Below are 21798 nucleotides of genomic sequence, written 5' to 3' on the forward strand. Positions count from 1 at the left end.
CATATGATCCAGTAATTCCATTACTGGTTATTTGCCCAAAGAACATGAAAACACTAACATAAAAAATATATACACCCCTATGTTTATTGCAGTATTGTTTACAATAGCCAAGGTATAGAAGCAACCCAAGTGTCCATGGATAAATGAATGGATAAAAAGAATGAAGATATATATATACATATACAATGGAATATGACTCAGTCATAAAAAAGAATGAAATCTTGCCATCTGCTACAACATGGATAGATCTAGAGGGTATAATGCTAAGTGAAGAAAGTCAATCAGAAAAGACAAATACCATATCATTTCACTCATATGTGGAATACTAAGGGTCAGATGTTGATCTGACTGAGCCACCTATGCGTCCCAAAAATGTTTTTATTGTTAGAAGAAAAATGGCTCCCTAGAAGAAACAAGAACATTTCTTTATGCTGTTACCCAGAGGGGTAGTTATTTTCCTGTGGGTATATGAGAATGTCAGATATGAATTTCTACACTCAACTCTTTGAGACGCTAGGTGACAAATGTTAATATGACAATTCCTACAAAGATCAAGGGAGACCACATAACCTGTTTTCCTCTGTCATTTAATTTTTAATTCAAAGAAAGAGATGAGATAGAAGAATTGAAAATCTGATTTTATATTTGATCCTAATGAAAAAGAATAAATTATACTACAATCTGCTTATGGGAGTTTTATTATTTAATTATCACTAAACCTTTGCAATGCTTTCCTGCCTCACAATAGCCAGGATTTAGATTTAGGTAACATACCTCATTGCTGGAAAACCTCAGCAGATTGGCCCTGCATGTGCTGGGCATCCATTCCTGCTTCATTTGATCCTGAAAATCTTCTTTGCTTGCTCTAAACTTTTCTCATCCAAGGGAGGCTTCCTTGGGCTGCCAGGCTACAGAAACTTCTTCACGGTGGGGAGATTGCTAACTCTGGTTTCCAGGGCCTGCAAGGCACAAGGACACAGACTCAGAATGGAGCCAAAGACCAGCCCCGTCATCAGCACAAGCCAGGAAATCAGAGATGTTCCTAGCAAGGACCACTTGAGTCCCCTCCATCAGCACCACAGGGAGGCTGGGAAATGACACCCAGTGAGACACAAAGGTTGGAGGAAGAAAACACAGCTTAATACCATTTTCCCCCAAAGACATCTTTCTTTCAGACTCTATTCAGTTTCAGGTCTCCCCTGCCTCCTTCCCTACACATAAATCCTATGGATTCATTGCTCTCATGCAACACAGGGAAGAGGAATGTGTCTGTCACATATCGACACACATACAGTCTCCAGACAGACCATGAAGATATAGCAAAACTGCCCTGGAATGGAAGACAGAAAATATAGAAAGGTAAACCATGAGACCAGGCAAAACAGTCATTCAGCCCACAGAGAGAGGAACAGGGAGAGAGGGAGACTCTGCCCAGAGAAACGTGATGTCTGCCATTAGGAGCAGGAGTGGAGGAAAGGAAGCAGAAGTATGAAGGATGGAGAGGGACACACCGGGATAAGGAAAACCCCAGAGAAAACGAGGACAGAAACCATAATGGAATAGGGATGTGGAGGTTGATGCTGAGCCCTGGGTCCTTCTTGTGGCAAAGACCATTTCTTTTTCTCAGGGAAGCATCCACTTCAAACCCCTTGGCATGACAAGATTCTGAGCCTCGACCAGCCCCTAGGAGCTAACTCTGGAGAGAGTCTTGCTGGAAAACTAAAACTTGGGTATAACTGGTAAAATTCTTCCTCACAGTCAGTTTTTTATAAGATGCTTTGAGAGTCATACTCATGCTGCCTTAGTATTCAGGAAGGCCTCTGAAGTGACAATCAATGCCTGAGCAATTCCAGGCACCATCTTTCTTTGTGCTCTAAGTCCACAGCCCCAAAGTACCCAATAGTTCACTTACTTTTTCAAACATGGGGAGATAATGATCTGTTGTTCTCTCTCTGATCAGAGTAATCTTGGCATCTTTTTGATCAGGTGGGCATAGAGGCAAAACCATGATCAGTCCATTCAAATCTGCCATACCTTCTGTGTACATATCTATCCTGAAAGACAAAGTGGGCAAATTGTCAAATATCTTCTGCCTTTATTTTATTTTATTTTATTATTTTATTTTATTTTATTATTTTATTTTATTTTATTTTATTTATTTTTTTAAAGATTCCATTTATCTAGTCACGAGAGACACAGAGAGAGAGAGGCAGAGAGAGACACAGGCAGACGGAGAAGCAGGCTCCATGCAGGGAGCTTGACGCGAGACTGGATCCTGGGTCTCCAAGATCAGGCCCTGGGCCAAAGGTGGCGCTAAACCGCTGAACCACTGGGCTGCCCCCGCCTTGATTTTATAGCTGAAAAATGTACAAGAACAGGCATCAGGAAGTGGCAAAGTAGTTCAAATCCCACCAAATGCATTTTTATATGCAGGCATCCAACTCTGATTTTTACTCGATTTGAACATTTCATTCAAGAACAACCTATCAAGGTAGATTTACGTCTAAAATTTTCATTATACCCATGACCAAAGAGAGGGACAGAGAACATTGGTGACCTGTCCAGAGTCACAAAGGAATTGGTGCAATCCTCTAAGTACCTCTAGGACCGTACCTGGGACTTGCCATATCTGTGGTGACGTGTTCTGTGCACAAATGTAGCGTGACTCGTGTGGCTAAGACCTGCCATCTAAGTGATCTCTAGAGAGAGTCCCTGGCACAGCCATCCCAGACATGGTGCCTTCCTCTCTTGTCCTGTTACACCACCCAGGCCCATTTATACCAAACATCGGCAGATTTTCCAATTATTTTCCACAACTTTGTCCACATACAATTGCCCAACTCTGGCCTTGTTTGCATTTCTCAAGACCTCACCTAAAATATCCCCTGAAATGGTGAAATTCTTAATACAGTCACAACCAGTGCATATTATAAGGGATCTCTTTTTCTTTTGTTTCAAACCGGTTTTTCTAATCTACTTATAAAAATACAAGCTCTGTTGAAATATACTCATATACCATAATTTTCACCTTTAAAAATATTTTTGCAGTAGTTTTTAGGTAATTATGAAACCATCACCTTCTAATGCCAGAACATTTTTATCACCCTAAAGACAATTCAGTACCCTTGATAGCCACTCTGTATTTCCTGGCCCCTTTAGCCCCAGGCAACCCCTCAACTACTTTCTGTTTCTGTGGATTTGAATGTCTGGACATTTCACGTAAGTATACAAAATGTGTCCTTTTGTGTCTGGTTTCTTTGATTTGGTACATTATCAAAGCTCATCCATGTTGTAGTACATATCAGTACTTTATCTGGCTAAATCATACTCCATTGTGCAGATAAAACCATCTTTTGCTCATCTATCCATTGTTGGATGGACATTTTATTTTTTGACCTTTGTGACTATTAAGAGCAATACTGCTATAAACTTTTGTCAACAAGTTCTTGGGAGGATTTTTTTCATTTTCCTGAGTGTAGATATAGCAGAATTGCTGACATATGGTAACTGTGTAATTTTCGTGTAACTGCTAACAGTTCCTTACAAGATATAAATTTCAATCATGTGGTCCCCCAGGCATTGCCATAGAGAGGAGATCCCTCAGGTATTATTGCTATATTGACTAAATCTGGTTACTTTAGTCCTGTATCAAAATGTTAAAGGTAACCCTGGCATCTTGAGAACCAGCTTCTGCTAACCCTCATCAAATGGCCAGTTCATGTAACTGGCTGATATGTTAGGTTCCTGGTCATTATCTTTATAATTTCTGGAACTTGAGAACCCAAAGGATCCACCTTTGCATGCTTCCAAGCCTTCTACTCTAGGCCCTCAGGCTCATTGTCCCTTGGCTCTAGCTGTTGGGTGTATCCAGCTCCTTTGGGCCTGAGTACCTGGAGTCATGTTTCCATGTCCTCCTGGCTTTGTAGTTCATCAGCTTTGGGAAACTCTGTCAGTATGCTCTATCCATAGACTGCACCCCCTTATGTAATCATACTCACTTGATCCCACTCCATGTTTACTCTTTCCTCACCCTCATAGGTCTCTGCTGTGCTGGACCTCAGTTATAACACCAAGACCTGCACTGCTATTGGCCATGAAACCTGTGAACACAGTCCTGCTTACTCAAGGAAGGAACTAGGTTGTTCCTGTTAATCATTGATGAAAGAATTAAAAAAATACCACACAGGGGTCTTTCCTTTAGGTCTTTCCCATAGAGGTCTTATTTGGTAGCCCTGTAGTTGAGAATGACTGTGGTCTGCACTAGATTCTTTCCAACGATGTTCACCATTGCACTTGCTAGCACATCAGACTTCTGTCTCTTGAAAAAAGAAAAGAAAGAATGAAATGTTTTCTGGTGACACTCTTCTTGGATGGAAAACATGTTTGTTGAGATGCTAGAGATAAAAAATGAAACTAGAATTACCCGGCAAAATCTCAGCAGAATGGTATATAGTATTGAGGTTCCCAGAGTCCTTTTTTTTCCTAGCAATTGCTCTTTTACTTTCTAGCAGCTATGCCATTTATCCAACCATGTATGTATCCATGGGTACACGAGACTTAACCATCTAGGTACATGAGAAATCTCTTATCATTTTGTATCAATTTATCTATAAAATCATGGAGGTTTTAGGAATATGTCTGAAGAGACTACAACAAGGCTGCCAACCAGTTGCCATTCCAAATGGGAAATTCCAAAAGAAGTCTGTAACAGCACTCTTGCCAGTCTAAAGGGTTAACCTGCTTCAAGCTAACATATATCCTTACTTGCTGATCTAAATCCCTGGATCTGTAGAAGACAGATCACTGTCCTTGAGGACGGAAAGACCAGAGCTTTCCTGGGCTGCAGAGGCCAGTAAGTCTCTTTGAAGCTGCCTTGGCTTTCTGATTAGCTTAGCAATTTTTTTTTATCAAAATGTTCTCCTTTTTTTAGGTCACACAAATGATTTTAGTAACCTCCCTTTGTGTATCTCTAGACTTAGCCATCCTTTGCAGAAAGAACAGTTACTGTTGCATGTCGCAAAACTGGAGCCAGACCCCCTCACACAACCCTCAACACTGAGATAACGTTTTTATCCTGGACTCTACATGTTATCAAGAAATGTTGCAGTCCATTGCACTCCCTTTACTGATTAACTACCTTACGGTCCTTTAAAAATCCCTTTAGAAATCTCAGAGTTGGCTTTTGGACAGGAGTCCAACTTCTCCCCAGGTGGCCAGCATCCTGAAAAAAGCTCATATTCCTCTCCAATCAAAACCTATCTCCTGAGTATTGCCTTTCAAATGACAGGCAGCCGAACTAGATCTGTAACCAGTCTCATAATGTTCATGGCACTTAAGGCAGATTATGAGAGATATTTCTATGTAGGGGTCTCTTTCTCTGCTCTTTAAAGTTTATACACATTGCTATGCATATTTCTGAAGCATAAGAACTGTTTTGAAAATAACCACAATAATATATCTAAAATCATACCTAAAAATTCACAAAAAATTTTTAATATCATCTAATATTCAAGCAAATGTCAAGTTTCTAATTCTTATGTCACAAATATTTACAGTTTGTTGAAACACAAATCTAAATGAGGTCCACATACTGGATCAGTTGCTGTGTCTTTTGATTCCTTTAAAATTAGTTCATTAAATAAATAAATAAATAAATAAATAAATAAATAAATAAATAAAATTAGTTCATGTACTCTTTCATGGGCAAGATGACTTAAATTTCCATTCGGTCAAATCAGTCCATTTATTTCTCAATATGTGGATATTTTTATTTAAGGGAAAACTATTCACTTACCATCTAGTGTGGAAGTCTCTTAGTTTATGAGATAAAAATACTTTGATACAGTCAATTTAGTATCCAACTTCAGATTACTTAATTTAGAATCTACCTCCACTCCAGCTGCAGCCAGAAGCCACTGGATGGACTCCATTCTGCTTTATCTATTGAAGTAGTGAAGTTTGGGCTTCCCCATCATGATCCCATCTCCTGTTTTCCCTAAACCTAAATGGATGGATGGATGGATGGATGGATGGATGATGGATGGATAACCATTGAACAAATGAAACCCAGAAGTAAACTGTACTTTATGGTATGCATCCAAACAGAAGAGTGAAGTGTCTGCCTTCTTCACAGTGGGGTTGGAGGAGTCTCATGAAGGGCTTTGTGCCTCAAATTCTCACCCACCAGTAGCCATCATCATGAAATTGCACCATACCAGGCTCAGGTTGCTATTTCTTCTCACTCTGAGGGCATAACCAAGGCCGCCATGATCTCACATAGGTGCTGGCTCTGAGAGCCGATGAGGGGCACTGAAATCCAAAGACCTTACTCACAGGGAGTGGAAGAAGGGAGCAGTCAGTTTCTGTTCATTGGCTGTCATGCCGCACTTGCTCAAAAGTATTAACTGGGCCTTCATCTTCATCTGTTGCCAAAACCGTCTAAATTCTCTCCATAGAAAAGGATGCTCAACCTGTACTTAGGTGGCTCAGTCAGTTAAGCAACTGCCTTTGGCTCAGGTCATGATCGTGGGGTCCTAAAATTGAGCCCATGTCGGCTCCCTGCTCAGTGGGTGGGGAGACTGTTTCTCCCTCTCCCTCTGTCCACTCCCTGCTCATGCTCTCTCTTGCTATTTCTCTCTCTCTCTCTCTCTCTCTCTCTCTCTCTCAAATAAATAAATATAAATCTTAAAAAAAAAGAAAAGGATACCCAATCCTTTTTTTTCAATTGAAATTATATATTTTTCTGCTGCTGGGCAAATTTTATTTTACAATCTAAAAAAGAGGATGTTAGTGCATTACCTTTATAGTATATATAAAGGAACTAACATTTTTAGTGTCTACCACAAAATGAGCATTGTTCTTATTTTTATCCTCATTTAATCTCCATAAAATCACTTGAGGTATATTCTATTATTTTATTTAAAGATTTTATTTATTTGAGAGAGAGAGAATGAGCAGGAGAGGGGTAGAGGGAGAAACAGACTTCCTATTGAGCAGCGAGCCAGACCTGGGACTTCATCCCAGGACCCTGAGATCATGACTTAAGCTGAAGTCAGGCACTTAACCAACTTAGCCACTCTGGAACCCCTAGATTCTGTTATTAATCCAAGTTTACATTTGAGGATTTTGATATCTATAGAGGTTAAGTGACTAGCCTAAATTAAGTGGTGAATCTAGCATTTAAACGTACTTTTATTTGACCCTGAAGTCTTAAAGATTCTCTATATTAGTGTTTTGCCAACTGTAGGCTGTGATGCATTAGTGGACTGGGAAATCAACACAGTGGATTCTGATTAGATTTTTCAAATGCGGTATAATAGTAAACATCATAGTATATCATGTACAATAAGGGTAAGTATCTTTTTTTTTTTAAATTTTTTTTTAATTTTTATTTATTTATGATAGTCACAGAGAGAGAGAGAGGCAGAGACATAGGCAGAGGGAGAAGCAGGCTCCATGCACCGGGAGCCTGACGTGGGATTCGATCCCCGGCCTCCAGGATCACGCCAAAGGCAGGCGCTAAACCGCTGCGCCACCCAGGGATCCCCAAGGGTAAGTATCTTTTTGGTAAAATTTTAATTTTAATTACATTAATACTGTGTGTGAGTGTCCCTGTGTGACTGGATGCTCTGAATTGTTGTCAAGTGAAATATTTTGACAGGGACCAGCCAAAGATGTCTGACAGCTGTTGTTTATTCTAACGCTTTCTGTATTATCGAGATTTGGGGCTGGGTAATTCTTTGTTATCGGCGGAGGTCCTCTGCGTTGGAGGATATTTACTTAGCAGTATGCCTGGCCTCCACCCATGAGATGCTAGAAGCATAGTGCGCCTCTTCCATCCTGAAAAGCCAAAACAAAACCAGGGGCAAAATCAGCCATGGCTGAGAACCGGCTCTACCCCAAGCTGCTAGAGGCAGCGACACACAGATGGGAGGAGCCAGAGAGCTCCTGACACAGTAACTGGGAAAATCAGCAATGGTCTTGGGCTGATTCTATCAGTGACATGAGTACAAAAGCACAAAATCCATTACAAAGCAAGGATTCAAGCTATCTACACTTGGGGAGGGACAATTTCAGCCCCATTTTGAGGCATCAGAGCTCTGGTCAGAGAGCTTTGCAAGATTTTGTTGTCGTTGAATTTTTAGCACAAATGTGTTTGTCCTTACATAACTGTCATATTTTTGAAAAGTGACGTGAAATTTGAATTTTTATAGGCCAAAATAGTTTAAAGGTTCCAGAGGACCTTTATTTATTTTTCTTCTTGGACACCTGGCTCCTGGTTGACATGTAGCACATTTCCTCTTCTCAAGAAGTTTCATTCAAACTTCCCCCATTAACTCTCACTGAGCAGTTCCAGGTATGAAGCAATAATGGCAGCCGGTCAGGAGCGGGATACAAGTCTGATTTGTTCCCCACCCTGAAGGGGTTTACATCTGGTTAGAAAAATAAGCTTACAGGGATACCTGGGTGGCTCAGAGGTTGAGTGTCTGTCTTTGGTTCAGGGAGTGATCCCCGTCTCGGGATCGAGTCCCACATAGGACTCCTCTTGGGGAGCCTGCTTCTCCTTCTCTATGTCTCTGCCTCTCTCTGTGTGTTTCTCATGAATGAATAAATAAAATCTTAAAAAGAAAGAAAAGGAAGCTTATAGACAGCTGAAGTTGTCTCCCGTATACGGGAAAGCCTGCTTTATTTATTTCTTGTTTTGTTCTCTTAATGCTGGCAATACTTCCAAGCCACTACTGATTCTCATGCTGCATCCTACTTGATGACTTGAAGTGCCTTCCAAAGACTACTTCTGTGCTCCATTGATGTACCCAGCTCTCCCTTCAAGACTCCTGAGCTATAGAACCAGAAGGCATCTGAGAAATCAGCTAGTCCTCCAAGTATGTAATGCATATGCTGCACCCCAGAGAAAGCGTGTGATTTGCCAGCTAGCAATGGAGTCTGGACTAGATCCTTGTTCTCCTGACATTCAGACTAGTTTCTCCGTGTTACTCCCAACTACTGAATTTTCACGCCTGCAGCGATTACAGTTTCTGTGCCCCTCACTAACTTGTGAGCTCCTAGAATGCAGAGAAGTTGTCACAATCTTTTAACCCAATACACTGCTCAGTATGGCACTTGCTCAAAGTTCAGCATCCTCCATATAACATGGCATGACTGGATATCTCAAAAGCCACACTTCATTTTTCTTTTGCGTTTCCCTCATAGGGTTCCCATTTTGCAATTCAGCAGTATAGAGTAATTAGATAATAAGCTAGGATCGTGGTAACAAAGTGACTGATCCTGATTATAAAGCTCAACATTGTGCTGTTTAAACAGACTTATCAAAGCAGTGGAACCCTCCCACATGGCAGAAACACAGCTGTGTGATAAAGTTTGGACAGGTCATTGGCAAGGCAGCCCAGGGGAATGTTAAACTGTTCAGACAGAAGGAATTTGCAAATCCTCTGTTAGACTGGGAACATGACAGCTCAAGAGAAGGGCATTATTGTTCTTAACTTTGTCTAGGAGGTAAATCCAGATGCACTTGCCTTTCTATGCCAAAGGCCCTATACATTTAGATTCAATTGCAATTTTAAGTCTTTTGTCTTTTAAAAAGATTTTATTTATTTATGAGAGACATGATTTTATTATCATGAGAGACACAGAGAGAGGCAGAGAGAGACAGAGGCACAGACAGAGGGAAGAGGAGCAAGGAGCCCGATGTGGGACAAGATCCCAGGACTCCGGGACCACGCCCTGAGCTGAAGGCAGTCACCAACCACTGACCCACCCAAGCGTCCTGCAATTTTGAGTCTTTTCTTCATAAAAAACCTTTCCCATCCTTTGGTCCCAAAAACATTGAACAAAGAGGGGGAGTATGAGGAGGAAGAAGAGGGGAAAGAGGGTAAGGAGGAAGAGAGGAATAAAAGAGAAGAGCGGGCTGCAAAGAAGGAGCAGAAAGGAAAAGAGAAGAAAGAAAAATAGCATGCTACTCGGGCACCCAGTCATAAAGTAACTCATATGAACAACCAGCTAATGCATGTGAAATCACCTGTGGGGTGTAAATCCCGATTCTGATTGGCAGGCATTGATGATCCGTTTCCCCACAGGAAGTGCTAGTTCAAGTGCGGTACAAGGGGCACGCAACCACTCAGACATATTTTCTTTGCTTTGCTTAAGTGGAGTCCCTGAATGTGTGACCCTAACAAGTATGAGTCCAGTATAATTGTGTGTTGACTTCTCCATGAATCACACTAATTCATCATTTCTAATAGAAAAAGTAATTTTAGTGTAAGCTCATATACTCCTCCTGGCATTGGACAATTCAGATTGCCCATAATAGCACTCTGACCTTTCCCATATCATCAAACCCTCTGTTCTTCCTTTCTAAATTCTTGACTATTGTTATTTTTCTTAAAGATATGTCCTTGAGGAGCTAATAAACAATGCTTGAATTGTATACTGAGCACACAAAGAAGGCACAATGAAAACATAAAGTACTCAAAGTAACACATTCAAAAATATTTTCCTAGTGAAACAGGCACGAGAAAATTGTGAAGATCTATAAGGTCAGGACTAACCTGGTTAAAGTCCATGCTGCTGGGATCCCTGGGTGGCGCAGCGGTTTGGCGCTTGCCTTTGGCCCAGGGCACGATCCTGGAGACCCGGGATCGAATCCCACGTCAGGCTCCCGGTGCATGGAGCCTGCTTCTCCTTCTGCCTATGTCTCTGCCTCTCTCTCTCTATCTCTCTGTGACTATCATAAATAAAAAAATAAAAAAAAAGTCCATGCTGCTGCCTCTCTGCTCATTCCTCAATGCCAATTTCTGATATGCCTATTAGATGCTTTATTCTTTATTTAAATCAATTAATTAACATATAATGCATAATTGGTTTCAGAGGTAGAGGTCAGTGATTCATCAGTTGCAAATAACCACCCAGTGCTCATTATATCACCTGCCCACCTTAATGTCCATCACCCAGTTACCCCGTCACCCCACCCCCCTCCCCTCCAGCGACCCTCAGTTTGTTTCCTATGATTAAGAGTTTCTTTTTTTTTTTAATTTTAATTTTTTTTAAATTTATGAGAGTCACAGAGAGAGAGAGAGAGACAGAGAGAGAGAGAGAGAGAGGCAGAGAGGCAGTCTCCATGCACCGGAAGCCTGACGTGGAATTCGATCCCGGGTCTTCAGGATCGCGCCCTGGGCCAAAGGCAGGCGCTAAACCGCTGTGCCACCCAGGGATCCCTGATTAAGAGTTTCTTATGGTTTGTCTCCCTCTCTGATTTGGTCTGGTTTTATTTTTTCCTCTCTTCCTCTATGATCCTCTGTTCTGTTTCTTAAATTCCACATATGAGTGAGATCATATGATAACTGTCTTTCTCTGAATGACTTATTTCACTTAGCATAATATCCTCTAGTTCCATTCACCTCATTGCAAATGGCAAGATTTCATTTTTTTGGATGGTTGAGTAGTATTCCATTGTGTGTGTGTGTGTGTGTGTGTGTGTGTGTGTGTGTATACATACCACATTTTCTTTATCCATTCATCTGTCATCTGGGCTTTTTCCATAGTTTGGCTATTGTAGATATTGCTGCTTTAAACACTGGGGTGCAGTTACCCTTTCTGATCACTACATTTGTATCTTGGGGTAAAAACTCAGTAGTCTAATTGCTGGGCCATAGAATAGCTCTATTTTCAACTTTTTTGAGAAACCTCCATACTGTTTTCCAGAGTGGCTGCACCAGCTTGCATTCCCACCAACAGTGTAAGAGGGTTCCCCTTTCTCTGCATCCTGGCCAACATCTGTTATTTCCTGAGTGGTTAATTTTAGCCATTCTGACTGCTGTGAGGTGGTATCTCATTGTGATCTTGATTTGTATTTCCCCGATGCCATGTGATGGGGAGCATATTTTCATGTATCTGTTGCCCATTTGCAGGTCTTCTTTGGAGAAATGTCTATTCATATCTTCTGCCCATTTCCTGTTTGGATTATTTGTTCTTTGTGTGTTGAGTTTGATAAGCTCTTTATAGATTTTGGATATTAGCCCTTTAACTGATATGACATTTGCAAATATCTTCTCCCATTCTGTTGGATGTCTTTTGGTTTTGTAGACTATTTCCTTTGCTGTGCAGAAGCTTCATTTCTTGATGAAGTCCCAATAGTTCATTTTTGCCTTTGTTTCCCTTGCATTTGGAGACGTGTTTAGTGAGAAGTTCCTGTGTCCAAAGTCACAAATGTTGCTGCCTGTGTTTTCCTCTGAGATTTTCATGGATTCCTATCTCACATTTAGGTCTTTCATCCATTTTGAGTCTACTTTTGTGTATGATGTGAGGAAATGGTCCAGTTTCATTCTTCTACATGTGGCTGATCAATTTTCCCAACACCATTTGTTGAAGAGACTGTCTTTTTTTCCTTTGGATATTCTTTCCTGTTTTGTTGAAGATTAGTTGACCATAGAGTTGAGGGTCCATTTCTGGGTTTTCTATTCTGATTCCATTGATTATCCATCTGTCTCTTTTTGTGCCAGTGCCATACTGTCATGATGATTATAGCTTTATAATAGAGCTTAAAGTCTGGAATTGTGATGCCACCAGTTTTGGTTTTCTTTTTCAATACTCCTCTGGCTATTCAGGGTCTTTTCTGGTTCCATACAAGTTTTAGGATTATTTGGTCCAGCTCTGTGAAAATGTTGATGGTATTTTGATAGGGATTGCACTGAATATACAGATTGCTCTAGGCAGCATAAACATTCTAACAATATTTGTTCTTCCAATCCATAAGCATGGAATATTTTTCCATTTCTTTGTGTCTTCCTCAATTTCTTTCATAAGTGTTCTATAGTTTTCTGCGTACAGAGCCTTTGTCTCTTTGCTTAGATTTATTCCTAGACGTCTTATGGTTTGGGGTGCAATTGTAAATGAGATCAACTCCTAATTTTCTTCTGTCTCATTGTTAGTATATACAAATTAAACTGATTGCTATGCATTGATTTTTATATCCTGCCACTTTGCTGAATTCCTGTATGAGTTCTAGCAATTTTGGGGTGGAGTCTTTTTGGGTTTTCCACTTGGAATATCATGTCATCTGCAAAGAGTGGAAGTTTGACTTCTTATTTGCCAGTTCAAGAGGAAATTCTATATCCAGATTGCCCTCAGACTTGAAGTGCAATATCAATCCTCTGAGTCTGGCCTGCCAGCCTACCCTATCGATTTTGGTTTGGCAGTCTCCACAATCATGTGAGCCAATTCCTAAAAATGAAATACCCTCTCTCTCTCACACATACACATTCTAGTCTGTTTATCTGGAGAATGCTAATACAGAGGTCTACAGAAAAAATGAGAAGTAGTGTCTGCAATATTATCAATTAGTGTATGGCAAAGATTCAGTAAGGTAAATTATTTAGGGGTACACAGAAAACTGGGAAAATACAAAAAAATAAAGTAATGATTAATTCTAGGAAAAGCAAAGCCTTGTACATCAATGAACAATGTTTTGTCATAGGAATGTAAATGCCTACAACTAACTAGCCAAAAATCCTTATATAATTATCTGAGGAGAGGGAAATGAATCAGGAATATCTAAAACTGATAAATTGAGAAACAGAATATAAACATATTATTCAGAAACACAGAAATGAATGCTAAGAAAAATTGCCCAAAAAAAGACATGGGTAATTTCCCCTAGTACAAGGGTAGGAGTTAAGAAAAGGCAGATCAGCTATTTGCAGTTTTTCATCATAAGACTTTTTAACTGTTTGAACTTATAATCAGGTAATATTTTGATAAAAAAATCAACATAAATGCTCAGAAAAAAAGGTATTAGTTCTTTTTTAAATATTTGGTAGAATTCCCCATCTGGCCCCTCACTTTCAATCTGGAGGTGTTTTGAGGTCTAAAATAAATCTCTTATAGACAGCATTTTGATGGGTCTTGCTTTTTTTTTTTATTCAATCTGATACCCTGTGTCTTTTGATTGGGGCATTTAGCTCATTTACATTCATGATTTTTGGAAGATATGAATTTAGTGCCATTGTATTTCCTGTAAATTCACTAATTCTGTATATTGTCTCTGTTTATTTCTGGTGTCTGTTACTTTTGGGCTCACTCTTAGCTTATAGGATCCCTTTTAATATTTTCTTGTAGGGCTGGTTTGTTGATCATAACAAATTCTTTTAGTTTCTGTTTGTCCTGGAAGCTTTTTATCTCTCCTTTTATTCTGAATTATATTCAGATGAATGAAGTATTCTTGGCTGAATATTTTTCTCATTTAAAACTGTGAATATATCATGCCAGTCTTTTTATGCCTGCTGGGTCTCTGCGGATAGGTTTGCTGCGACTTTAATGTTTCTACCCTTGTAGGTTACAGACCTTTTGTCCTGAGCTGCTTTCATGACTTTTTCTTTGTCTCTGAGATTTGCAAGTTTCACTACTATATGTCGGGATGTTGATATATTTTTATTGATTTTGATCAATAAAAATTTTATTGAACTATTTTATTGATGTTGGGAGGTTCTCTGTGCATCCTGGATTTGAATGCCTATTTCCTTCCCCAGATTATGGAAGTGCTTTGCTATAATCTGCTCCAACTTCCCTTGCACACCCCCTGTTTCTGTCTTCTTCTGGGATCCTAATTACTCTAATATTGTTTCACTTTTTGGTATCACTAATCTCTCTAAATCTCCCCTCATGTTCCAGTAGTTGCTTATCTCTTTTTCTCAGCTTCTGTATTCACCATCATTTTGTCTTCTAGATTACTCATTCTCTCATCTGCCTCACTTATCCTAGCAGTGAGTGTCTCCAGTTTTCTGGGGTTTTTTTTTAAGATTTTAATTTATTCATTCATGAGAGATGCAGAGAGAGAGAGGCAGAGACACAGGCAGAGGGAGAAGCAGGCTCCATGCCAGGAGCCAGACGTGAGACTTGTCCCTGGTCTCCAGGATCACACCCTGGGCCTAAGGTGGTGCTAAACCACTGAGCCACCGGGGTTGCCCACATCTCCAGTTTTAATTGCATCTTATTAATAGCATTTTTTTATTTCAACGTGATTATAGTCTTTTTTACTTCTCCAGGGATTCTCTAGTTTCTCCTATGCCCAGCTGGTCTCTTTACAATCATTATTCTGAAAACTAGTTCCAACATCTTACTTATGTTCATATTGATTAGGTCCCTGGTAATCAGTACTGCCTCTTGTTCTCTTTTTTGAGGTGAGTTTTTCCATCTTGTTATTCTGTCCAGAGAAGAACAGATAAACGAGAGAATGAAATACTAAAATGGCAATGACCCCAGAGAAATATACACTAAACAAATCAGAAGAGGCCTGAAACTGAAAAGAAAAAAAGATAAATAAAAAATAAGAGAATATAATTAGACAGGTGAACAGAATACAGCAATACACTGGATCCTGTATTTTGGTCCATTTGTTAGAAAACTAGATCCCAAAATTGTAATGAAAGAAAAACTTACATACATACAAAAAAAATTAAATACAATGAAAAGATAGAATGTAACTGTAAAAATGAAAATTAAAAAACAAGAAAAGGGCAGCCCCGGTGGCTCAGTGGTTTAGCACTGCCTTCAGTCCAGGGATATACAAAAAAAAAATAAAATTAAATACAATGAAAGGGTAGAATGTAAAATGAGAAAATAAAAAATGAAAATGTAAAAATGAAAATTAAAAAAGATTTTTTTAAAAGAGTGATAAAAAAAGAAATTGGTTGAAAAGGAAAGAGAAAAAATTAAAATGTTAAAGACTAAAGAATCGTGGGAATAAAAACCATGAATTCTATATGCTATATTCCCCTAGCAGTGGAGTTTTGCAGTTCTCAGTGATGAGTAAACTTGGTCTTGGCTGGATGCTCTTGCTGATCTTCTGGGGGAGGCCCTGTTGCGTTGATCCTCAAGTGCCTTTGCACCCCCATCCCCTCCACGTCCCCATCGAATTGCACCACTCTTGCCAGGGGCCAGGCTAACTGATCTGTTCCAGATTGCTGAAGGTGGCTTTTATTCTCGGAAGGCTTTCCACACAGCCTTAGAGGATGAGAGTGAAAATGGCAGCCTCACCAAGCTCCATGCCCAGAGGGAAAGCTTGGGGCCCACCCCTCAGCACCCCACAGGAGAAAGCAGTCACTCCTGTTTCCCTAGTCTCTAGCCACTCCATTGTTCTATCACTTTCCAGTAGGGTTTACACAGGTTCCACCCACCCCACCCCGCCTCTGTGATTTATCTTCCCATATATCACCCCAGATTCACTTCTCTGCACCTGCCTTGCAGAAAGTGGTTTATTTTCTGTTTGTAGAATTGCAGCTACTCTTTTCTTAAAGCTCTGGTTAATAGCTATCTAGCTGAATTCCTAGGACTAGAGGAAACTAAGGTCTCCTACTCTTCCACCATCTTGGACTCCTTTGCAATGGTATAAGGAAGAGCCTAATCTGGAGAAAGTGCTGACTCCCTTCCATTTTCTGGAAGGAACAGGCACTGCTAGTCTGAGAAGGTCATAACAAGAAAGTGATTGCCAGATAACCTGTCATATTAAATGCTTTAATATTGAGACAGGCAGGTCTCCCCAAAGGGGGTGTTCCTCAGTAGGGAGCAGCCTCTCCCACAGCTCCCAGGCTCCACAGGGTTCCCTACTAGACCAGGAAAATAGTGATGGGGAGGAGAGTGTGTCTAAGCACAAGAAGTAATACCCAGTTAAGGCAGCTAAACTCCTCTCACCCAGTGCTAGAATAACTCAGCTAGATTTTCTGGTCTTACAGAACTTGGGTTGCAACAGAATTCACTATACAGTCCTTTTCACAAATTTAGATTGCTATCTCCCCATTCTCTTTATCATATTTTCTTTGCTGTCAGCATACTCCCCGCTGCCTTAACTGGGTCATTTGCGACTCTTCTTGACTGTACTTTAGCTTTTTCCTCTAGCCCCAGGACTCTTGCATGTATTACTTCTTGTGCTTAGAAATATTCTCCCCTCCCAACTCTTAGCAATCCTGTACATCCTCTAGCCTATCATTATTTTGACCTCATGTGTTTAATAGTTGCTTTCCCCCTGTTGACTATGGGCTCCTTCAGGGCAGGGATAAAAGTACCCATGGCTAATGATAATATCTGGCACATGGCAGGGATATAATTTATCTTTTTCTAATGGAAAATTTCTAACATATAATAGACTTCAATGTACCCATCACCTTGCTTCAACAATTGTCAACGATATTTCAAGGCACATCCCAGACTTCATTTTATTTCATCCATTAATAATTTAATATATATCTTCTAAACTTTTTTAAAGATTTATTATTATGATTATTATTTTAAAGATTTTATTTATTTATTCATGAGAAATACACAGAGAGAGGCAGAGATATAAGCAGAGGGAGAAGCAGGCTCAGTGCAGGGAGCCTGATGTGGGACTTGATCCCAGGACTGTGGGATCATGCCCTGAGCCGAAGGCAGATGCTCAACTGCTGAGCCACCCAGGTGTCCCAAGATTTATTTATTAGAGAAAGAGAGAGAGAGAGAGCAAATAGGGGAAGGGGCAAAAGGAGAGGGATAGAGAATCTCAAGAAGACACCTTGCTGAGCACAGAACCTGCCAATGCAGGGCTCTATCCCATGACCCTGGGATCATGACCTGAGGTGAAATCAAGAGTCAGACAACTAACTGAGCCACTCAGGTGTCCCTCAAAGGGGTCTTTTTAAGAAGCAAATTAATTCTGTCATCTTCTGGCTTAAACCCCTTCAGTGAACCCTTTCAGTGAGTCACTGTTGCTTTCAGGGTGAAGTTCAGGCTCTTGAACAGAGTTTACAAAGCCTTCCTGAGTCACCCATTTTGTCCAGCCTCATTTTGGTCACTCTTCCTCCCTCACTCTCACACTCACTTTTAGAATTTCTTTCCCACCTCCTGGCCCTCCTGCCTTGACACAGGCCATTTGGTCTTAAAATTCTCTCTTCCATCTGCCTTCCAACTCCCCCTTTGGATACCTGCTCCTCACATTTCAGGACAGCTAAAGTAGCAGTCTCTGCTGAAGCTCCTCCTGACATGGTCACACAGACCAGGTCTGCTAAGAGCTTGGCTTGGCATTAGTGTGGTGGTTATAAGCCTGGCCTTTGGAGTTAGGTTCCTGGGTTCAAACCAGGGCTCTGGCCCTTGCTACTGTGTAGGTTGGGGTAAATTACTTCCTCTCTGTGTTTCAGTTTCTCCATCTGTAAAATGGAACCGTAATACCTATTCTCATGACCCGATTGTGAGGATCAAATGTGGAGTGCATTAGGTCAGAGCCTAATAGTAAAATAGCACTCACTATATGTGTATGTCTTAGTCATCATATTTCTGCTCCATCCCAGTGTTTCCTGAATGTCAGCCTTTAACCCCATTAGGTGTAGGAAGATATGAAGGCATACACATTTTGATGACTAACAATGGTTATCTTTGGGTTGTGAAATTAGACGAGGGGTGTGTGTATATGTACATTTTGTCTTTTCATAAGTTTTGTGCACTAAGCCTATACTATGAAATTTAAAAAAGAAGTAATGCAATACTTTAGGAAATTAATAAAAAGAATCAGAATACTCAACCATTTCCTCTTTGGTTACAAATATATGAGGATGTATATGTACATGTGCAAAGACAGAAAGGAACACAGAACAAGGAAAATAATGTGCATTAGAGTTGCAAAACTGTGGATAAATTAATCTTCTTTTAAAATGTACTGGAACTGGGATCCCTGGGTGGCGCAGCGGTTTGGCGCCTGCCTTTGGCCCAGGGCGCGATCCTGGAGACCCGGGATCAAATCCCACGTCGGGCTCCCGGTGCATGGAGCCTGCTTCTCCCTCTGCCTGTGTCTCTGCCTCTCTCTCTCTCACTGTGTGCCTATCATAAATAAATAAAAATTTAAAAAAATATTTAAAAAAACCACTTACTAACTATGCAAACTGAGGAAGTAGTTTAATATCTCTGAGCCTAATTTTTCATAAGTAAAATGGAGAGAGTAATTCCTACCTCGCTAGGTTATTGTGAGGTTTAAATGAGATAATATGTGTAAAATAGTTGGCATTTAATTCAAAATGGTCCTTACCACCATCACCATCACACACACACACACACACACACACACAGAAGAATATTATTTAGCCATAAAAACATGAAATTTTGCCATTGTAACATGGATGGACCCAGAGAGTATAATATTAAGTGAAATAAGTCAGTCAGAGAAAGACAAATATACGATTTCACTCATATGTGGAATTTAAGAAACAAAATAAATGACCAAAGGAAAAAAAAAGAGATAGACAAACCAAGAAACAGACTTTTAACTGTAGAGAACTGATGGTTATCAGAGGGGAGGTGGGTGGGGAATGGCAGAAAAAGAGGGTGGAGATTAAAGAGTAGTTATCATGAAATAAAATAAAATATTAAAAAAAGAAAAAAACTAGAGATCATTTGAGATGATAAACAAAAAGACCCAGCTGTGGGAGAATCGTCAATAAAGCTAGGGTCAACATACAGACACTGGAGCTGGGCCTTTCAGGAACAGTCTGCTGCCAAACCCTCAACAAATACATCAAATCCAAGGTTTTCATTAAAATGTGGTTCTACATGAGAGAATCCTAACTGTGGGAAACGAACAAGGGGTAGTGGAAGGAGAGGTGGGCGCGGGGAATGGGGTGACCGGGTGATGGGCACTGAGGAGGGCACTTGACAGGATGAGCACTGGGTGATATGCTGTATGTTGGCAAATTGAGCTCCAATAAAAAATAAAATAAATAAAATAAAATAAAATGTGGTTCTAGAAACTACTTCTAAAGCAGGTTTTTATTCAGCCATAAGAAAAGGAAGGAAATCTTCCATTTGAGACAACATGGGTGGACTTTGAGGGTATTATGTTAGGTGAAATAAGTCAAACAGAGAAAGACTAATACCGTCTGATCTCACTTATATGTGAAATCTTAGTTGTGGAGGGGGAAGGGAAACAAGTTCATAGATACAGAGAACAGATTGGTGGTTGCCAGAGGCAGGGGGTGGAGGGTGGTTGAAATGGGTGAAGGAGGTCAAAAGCTACAAATTTCCAGTTATAAAACCCATAAGTAGTGGGGATATGATACACAGCATGGTGCCTGTACAGTTAATGAAACTGTATTGTAGGAATGCCTGGGTGGCTTTGTGGTTGAGCGTTTGCCTTCTGCTCAGGTTGTGATCCGGGGTCCTGGAATCAAGTCCCACATCAGGCTCCCCATAGGGAGCTCCCCTGTATATGTCTCTGCCTCTCTCACTCTGTGTCTCCCATTAATAAACAAATATAATCTTTAAATAAATAAATAAATCTGTATTGTATATTTGAAAGTTGCTAGGAGAGTAGATCTTAAAAATTCTCATTGCAAGAGAGATTTGTAGCTATTTGCAGCTATGTGTGATAATACATGTTAAGTAGACTTACTGTGGTCATCAATTTTGCAATATATACAAATATGAAATCATTATGTTGTATACCTGAAACTAATGTAATATTAAATGTCAAGTACATCTCCCCCCCAAAATTTTTAAAGCAGGTCCTGTAATTCAGAGCTTATTTTGTCCCAGCAATCATGATATATTTGTAGAGTTTATTTCTGACCAAGGACTCAGTATAAAATAATGCCTAGCTACGGCCAAGAAAATGTCATGAAAGCACAGATGAACTCTGAACCTTCAAAATAGATTTCAATAGATTTATTGAGCTTTAATTGGTATAAAATGGAGATCTACTGTCATCCCTAAATCCTCCTTAAGACATATTTGGACACAATTGATATTTTGCTCGAAGAATCTAAGGGATTGGTGGCTAAAAGGAAGTCATGGGCTTCCCACGTCTCCCTCAGTCCCACACCTAACATCCACCAAGTTTGCTGATTTTCATCCCTGTTTTTGAATCTATCTCTTCCTCTGTCCTTACTTCCCTCTGCCTTACTTTCGGCCCCACCATCATTCAGCTGGGGGTCCTCCCAAGAATCCCTAAAGATATTCCCTGCCCCACGGTTCTGTTTTTCAGCTTGAAGTTACAGAAAACTCAAACTGAAGTGTGTTAGCAATAGAAAATATCACTGTTTCAACAAGAAATCTGGAAGCATCTCAAAAGATCATTAAAAAAAAAGGTCATTAACTTGGCAACACAGTAAGGTTATCAAGGACTCTGCAAGTATGCTGGCAGCTTCATGATGGTCATATCCTTGGCTGCACAATGACTGACTGCCACAGCTTGGCTCTTCAGCTGACTTCTCCTTTTGGGTCCTTCGTTAACGTTGCATAGTAGCACATAAACACATGACCATGATTGTCTACAGATTAATCAAAATTCATTGATGGAACTGAGAAGAGGCCAGTTTCCCTGAGTCCATGAGAAAGTGATGACAACAAAATTGCTGGATGCTAGTAGGATAGGCAACCAAATGTGCCTGCTCTCCTTCACCCTCCTCACCAGCCTCCTTCTACACAAAAGGCATCCCAACAATGCATATCTGACGCACCTGCACTCCACCCTCCAGTGGCTCCCCAGGATTTAAGTCCCCTACTCTACATTCTAGCAGCATGAATACAAACTTTGAAGTATTTTTACACACACCAACCAATCTGCTCTATGCTGGTCCTCTCCTTCCTTTATTCTCATGCTAATACTGAGCCTCCAAAACCCACCTGGAGGAGATAATCTCCCCTTTCACCTAAGATTTGGCTAAATAACCCTTATTAAAGTCCTATTCTGAGCTATATCTGCTCAGTACAGAAACCATCACAATGGTTGTTCAGGGCTGAGTTCCCTTCTGGTTAGACCCTGGTCTTCCTAAA

General features: G+C 40.3%; 1 pseudogene; it reads right to left on the reverse strand.

Annotated features, from left to right (window-relative positions):
• Positions 1 to 833: 833 nt before the first annotated feature.
• Positions 834 to 18023, reverse strand: LOC129512877 (glutathione S-transferase A3-like; annotated as a pseudogene).
• Between the last annotated feature and the right edge of the window lie 3775 nt (positions 18024 to 21798).

The sequence above is a fragment of the Nyctereutes procyonoides genome, unplaced genomic scaffold, assembly GCF_905146905.1.
Source record: "Nyctereutes procyonoides isolate TBG_1078 unplaced genomic scaffold, NYPRO_anot_genome, whole genome shotgun sequence".
NCBI classification, from domain to species: domain Eukaryota; kingdom Metazoa; phylum Chordata; class Mammalia; order Carnivora; family Canidae; genus Nyctereutes; species Nyctereutes procyonoides.